Source organism: Myodes glareolus, chromosome 3, assembly GCF_982192425.1.
Source record: "Myodes glareolus chromosome 3, mMyoGla1.1, whole genome shotgun sequence".
Classification (NCBI taxonomy): domain Eukaryota; kingdom Metazoa; phylum Chordata; class Mammalia; order Rodentia; family Cricetidae; genus Myodes; species Myodes glareolus.
Genome location: NC_142028.1, coordinates 50,120,563 through 50,127,175, shown reverse-complemented (window position 1 = coordinate 50,127,175; position 6,613 = coordinate 50,120,563). Strand labels below are relative to the sequence as shown.

General features: G+C 40.5%; 1 non-coding gene across 1 annotated transcript; it reads right to left on the bottom strand.

Annotated features, from left to right (window-relative positions):
- Positions 1 to 346: 346 nt before the first annotated feature.
- LOC125403318 (U6 spliceosomal RNA) lies at positions 347 to 457 on the bottom strand. Its single transcript, XR_007232909.1, has one exon. It is a non-coding gene; the product is annotated as a U6 spliceosomal RNA (small nuclear RNA).
- Positions 458 to 6,613: the final 6,156 nt, after the last annotated feature.

Sequence of the window (6,613 nt, the reverse complement as noted above, 5' to 3'; positions counted from 1 at the left end):
CCTCCTTCTGCTCTTCATCTGGACCTTGGGAGCTCAGTCCAGTGCTCCAATGTGGGTCTCTGTCTCTACCTCCATCCATCGTCAGATGAAGGTTCTATGGTGATATGCAAGATATTCATCAGTGTGGCTATGGGATAAGGTCAGTTCAGGCACCCTCTCCTCTGCTGCCCAAGGAACAAGCTAGGGACATCTCCTTGGACACCTGGGAACCCCTCTAGAGTCAAGTCTCTTGCCAACCCTAAAATGTCTCCTTTAATTAAGATATCTACTTTTTCTGCTTCCATATCCACTCTTCCTCCATCTCAACCATCCCATTCCCCCAAGCTCTCCCCAATCCTCTCCTTCTAAAATTATGGAGCGCTTCACGACTTTGCGTGCCATCCTTGCGCAGGGGCCATGCTAATCTTCTCTGTATAGTTTTAGGATATTTTAGGATATGTGCTGCCGAGGCAAGCACTCTATTTTCATTCTTCTACATGTTGATATCCAGTTTTGCCCGCACCATTCGTTGAATATGCTTTTTGCTAAAACATTTCTTATGAGCAACTCTGTGATAATTTTTCACCTGCAGTTACAAAAGATACATGCAAAGTGTCAGGCTGCTGTCTATTTATTTTTCTTTCTTGTGGTTTACATGTTCAATTAGAAAGATGACTATAGTGGCATTTCAATTGCTTTTTTAAAAAAAAAAATAGATAAAGACTGCCTGAAGATCTGGGAGTAAAACAGTTCCACTGGTAAGCCTTACAGACCAGGTTATGGTAATATGCACCTTTAATCCCAGTAGCCACACTAGTTGCCATAGAAATTGGGTGGTGCATGCCTTTAATCCCAGTTGTGCACACGTTTAGTCCCTAAAATGTGGTGGTGGGGGAGACAGCTGTCAGGCACAGTCTCTTTCTGGAGGAAGGATTGCCATCTTCAGACTGAGATCGAGGTAAGAGCCAGTAGCTGGCTGTTTTGCTTTTCGGATCTTCAGGTTGAACCCCAGTTTCTGACCCTGAGTTTTTATTAATTGTGCTATCAGATGGCAAATTTCTGCTAGCCCTGATAACTAAAGTCAAGGCCTTGGGCAATAAAAGAAAAAGATGAAAATGAGCATTTCTTGTGGGTCCTGTCTAAATCTAGAGCAGCATGAAATGCTTTAAAATTTATAGGAAGCTTATAAAAATGATAACAACCTGCAATAAATCAGAACAGGAAAAGAAAGTTCCAGATACCAACGAGAACTCCCCTGTTGGGTGGATCCAGAGAGTGCTGTGTTACCCAGGTCACTAGAAGGTTACACCTGGTTAGAAAAAGCTTAGGTTAGGATTTAGCCACCAGTTCTCAAAAGTTCAGCTTCCTCACTCTTATGAAAGGGTTTCTGCTATGAAGGGAACTCCTTTGTTGTTGACTGGCTCTTAGGATAGGGAAGGGATCCAGATCAACTTGAGTCTGCATGGAAATCTCACCTGTTGACATCTTTGCTTTCACTGGGCCTTCATTTAGGTCCTTCTCAGTCATCATTTTTTTTAATTAAAAAAAAAACAGGTAATTTTTGTACCCTGTTTCAGCTCAGAGTCACAGTTTTGAAAGTTCAGTTTTAGCATTCAAGATTGTTTGGGACTATGAAGGCTGTAGCCAGACAGTCTAACTTTAAAAACTAGAAGGCGATACTCTCAATGAAAGTTACAATTCTTTCTTTCTTTTTGGTCTGTTTTTATGTAATGTGTGTTTACCTGTGTATGTTATATTTACCTATATCCTTATGCTTCTAAATTAGCATGGGACCAAATAAATGAGTACCTGTTAAAAAGCATAAACAAAATATTTTTCAAGATTTCTGTCTTTGGGGGAAAATATTACGTAGTTAAGATTCATTTGCTGTTCGTTTAATAGAAAGTAGTTGTGTCACGTGGTCAGTATCCATGTGAATTTATACAATGAAGGTGTAAAACTTTCATAAATAATTTAGACAGTTGTTAGGAATGTGCAAATTCAGTAAATGTAAATGGGATAGTTGCTGTAAGTGCATTTCTCTTAACTTTTACACTGTTTTATTATTTTGTGTGTATAGATATTTTACCTATATCCATCTGTGTACTACATATGTGCAATGCCCTTGGAGGTCATAAGAGGGTATCAGGTTCCCAAGGACTAGAATTACAGATGGTTGTGAGCCACCATGTGAGTACTGGTCATCAACTCAGGTCCGTGGGAAATCACCCAGCATTCTTAACACTGAGTCATCACTTCATCCCCGAATTTCTCATAACTTAAAAAATTCTTTTCAGTAACCTGAAATCTTGTGTTCTAACTATATTCATATAATATGTATATTAGACAAGGTTCAGTATTATTTATTACATGCCTAGATCAGCTTACCCAGTAGAGAGTTAAAATATCGCAGAAACTTAGAACTGGTCAAAGGGCAGAGAGTAAGAATCTGTCAAGTGCTCGGTCACAAATGGGACCTCTCTATCACAGCTCCTGCTCCCTCACAAGGTTCAGAGATCATTCTGGAAGAGGGGTAGAAAAGACTGTTAGCGCCAAAGGTCAGAAAGGACTGGGGAGGTAGAGTATCTCTCGGACCTGACAGGATGCTGCTCTCATACACTCACAGCGGCTGTGGTTGCCTGCACAAGACCTGCACAAGATCAAGCCAAGCAACATTCCAGCACGGATGGAGAGAACTTCGTGAGCCCTGACTTCTAACTGTGGCACCATTAGCAGTTGAAAGGTCCTTGGAAAGGGAGAGTCAGGCTTTTTTTTAAGAGTGTGACTGCTGGTGTACATGCTGACCATGGTTCCATGGATGGCCCCACATTCCTGAGTCAGTGGGCAGCACAAACTGGACTTGGCAGACTGTTTATAAAAAGGGGAATGAGTATGGAGTGATTCAAGAGGAACCAGAGAGTAGTGAAAGGTGAATATAATCAAAATTCATCACATGCATTTTGAAATTCTCCAAGAGTAAAATATTATGTAAAGAAATAAAAAGATGTGAGTTAAAGTATCACATCAAGTAATAAGTTAAAAGTCTATGTTCTTTGACATTTTGCTTTGATATGGCATTAAGGAAAACAATGCTAAATATTCTTGGATCCATTTAAAAACTTAAAATTATGTTTAAAAACAATCCTAAAAATGAGTAATTTGCATAATTAAGGATTGATTAAAAATATCAAAATGACACTAATTCCGTATGAAAGTTAAATAAATCATTGTATAAGGGAACTCACAAGATAATGAGTGCATTGGGGAAAAGTACAGTTACAAACTATGGAGGAGGGAGAGACAGTAATTTAGAATGAAGGGTGTGGACAAGTTGTGAAAAGTCTGAAAATGTAGTAAAGGGTTTAGAAAGGAATGAATCTCCATGGAAGAGGCAGTCATGCCCTGATGTTATCACATGTCAGTACCCCATTATCCAGAGAAAATCATACAAGTTAAAATTAGAAGTATTCCTAGCACTTCAAGACTGGTGGAACTGGACTTCTGGACATCCAAGGACCAATAGAGAGACCAAAGTCAATGGAGATAAGGGAGTGAGAAGACAGTTGATATTTTGGTCATCACCCTCCAAGGCCAGCTGGACAGAAGACATGGTAGAACCCTCTAAAGGGGGTTTGAAACTTCAATTAGACCATGGACCCTTTGATTAGAGGAATCATGAGGAAATGAGAGATTAGAAGCCAACTAGTGCACATTTTACAAAGGGTCACTGGAGAAGAACATGTCCCTATTGATCCTAAAGAAGTGTGTGGTTCGAGAGATTCTGACCCGTTCTAAGAGATAAACACCACTGGTCCAGAGACAAGACTGAAGGAGCCAAGAGGCTCATCATGCTGCCATCAAAGTCATCCTGGAGAAACCTTGGATGAGCTAAAGCGAATCCTGATCTGTTTGGCCAGCTGTTCTTCCACAGTGACAGAAAGTAGAACACACCAGCTGCTGAGTGTTGTTCTTTCTATTGCTATTATCTGTCTCAGGATTTCTTTGTCTGAGTTGTTTGAAGTCATGCATTGAAGAAATCATGCCAGAGCCAAACTCTGGGCCTTGTGATGGAAGCTGCAGCTGATGCCTGTGGTTTGTGATCAGCCAAAGGTCACATAGGAATATAAACATCTCTATTTAGTATCTTTACTTGTTTTTTTTGCCAGTTTTTTTCTCTAAGCTGTGGCCCATGATTTGTAATGATTCTTTTTTACTCTAGGATTAAATGAAGCAATGATGAACACCCAACTCTTCCTGTAGTTTTTATATAAACGTGGATAGAATCATAGAAGGAGGAGGGAGCCTCTGGGCTTTTAGAGAAATCAACCTGTCTGGATGATTAAACCCCAGTCATCTCAGCCCTGAATACCTAGAGCATGGCTAAAGAGCACTACCACGCATTACCTGCCTTTGTCCCTGAGAGACTCCTAATGGTCTCCCACTTCTTCTGCTCATTGGGCCTGTCTGGTCTCATTCCTAAGTGAAAGACTGGAGGCCATAATGGTACAAATGGTGATCACTCCAAGGCCATGTACAGCTAGACCTGCAACCAGGACATAACCAAGTCTTCATTACACTAGCAATGGACAATGTTTCACTCAATACTGGTACTTTCAGTGACTCCCAAACTCAGGTTTAAGGTGTACAAGATAAACCATCGCCTTTAGCTCCTTCAGGAACAGGAATGGAACAAGAGGGAAGATCATCTATCCTAAGCCCTTGCTGGCTGCAAGGCCTTGCTAAGCTCCCTCCCACCTTAAACTTGATTGTCTCAAAGAACAGGATGCTTAAGGGTCAACAGTTTATCTTCAGGCATGCTGGGCAAAACTAGCTGGATCCAAGATGGCTGCTTGAGTGTCTGTGAGACAACCTCTTAGCTTCACTATATCCCCTCTCAGGTGCTAAGTGACACCTCCAGGGTCATGGCTGTTGACAACTTTCACAATGATGACTGGGAAGATCATGAAAAGTGAGGAAGAGAGTTGTATCCAAATTCCTGGGAAATCTCAACTCATTCCAGGAAAGCCATGAATATTACCCTTTATGTGTATGTTCTTCCGCTTTATTTATTTTACTGTATGTCTGTAACCTTTCAACCCCAATAGGTGAAGATATTGATTCTATTGTCTCTATTCCTTTTCTACTTTTAGCCAAAAATGAACATCCCCTTTGTTGCTTTCTCAATACTGGGTATTGATTCCAGAGGGGAAAATAGACATGTTTTGTGTCCTTTACAAGAGTTGCTATGGTCATAGTATCTCTTCACAGCAAAAGAAACAAATCTTCATTAGAGTTACTACTAATACCCACACAACAAAGTCTATACTAGGGTGTTATGAGATTTCCTCTGCCAATAGAATAAATAAAAAAATTTGTCACTTTAGCCTCAGGCAGAGTGTTTGGACAAGGGCAAAATATAGCTACCTTCTTTACCAGAATATCACAAGAATGATTTCTAGGCAACACACTAAAATTCTTCTCCTCTGAAACCTCTTGAGTAAGACCCTCCCCACACACAGTTCATCAAATCACACTCTGTATCTCTGTCATCCATGCTCCTACTAGTATGGCCCATTAAGCAGTGCTTAAAGCATCCCACTACTTTTCTAACCCAAAGTATCAAAGTTATTATTACTACAAACAAAAACATTGCCCAGACTATCACAGTAATACCTCAGGCCTTGATACCAACTTCTGTCTTAGGGTTTCTATCCCTATGAAGAGACACCATGACCAAGGCAACTCTTATAAAGGAAAACATTTAATTGGAGTGGCTTGCTTACAGTTTCAGAGGTTCAGTCATTATTACCATGTTGGGGAGCATGGTGGCATGCAGGCAGACATGGTGTTGGAGAGGTAGCTAAGATTCCTACATCTTTCAAGCAACAGGAAGTGGACTATGTGTCTGAGTGAAGCTTAAGAAAAAGAGACCCCAAAGCCTGTTCCCACAGTGACACACACTTCAACAAGGCCACACCTTCCTGTGGTAGTTTGAATGTAATTGGCCCCCATAAGTTCATAGAGAGTGGCACTATTGGGAAATATAACCTTGTTGACGTAGGTGTGGCCTTGTTGCTGGAAGTGTGTCACCATGGAGACAGGCTTTGAGATCTCTTTAGCTTAAGATTCATTCAGTATCACAATCTACTTCCTACTGTCTTTTGATCAAGATGTAGCCAGCACCATGTCTGCTGCACACTGCCATACTCCCAGCTGCCATTCTCCCTGCCATGCTAATAATGGACTGAACCTCTGAAGCTGTAAGCCACCACTGCAATTAAATGTTTTCCTTTATAGGAGGTGCCGAGGCCATGGTGTCTCTTCATAGGGATAGAAACCCTGACTAAGACACTCCCAATAGCGCCATTCCCTTTGGGAGCCATTTTCTTTTAAACTGCCACAGTTTGAGATCACAGATTGGCAACACCATCCCCTCTATGTTTCCATTTTCCAACTATAAAATCAGGATTTACGTTTTCTAGACATTAAACTTCTAACTGTGCTCAGTGCATACTAAGTATTTGATGCATGTGAAATACAGATATACATTTATTTTTCAGGAAAATACCAAAATTTAAATGTTTATATAATTCTACCATCCACCAACTATTTTACTATATGTTTTATAATGAAA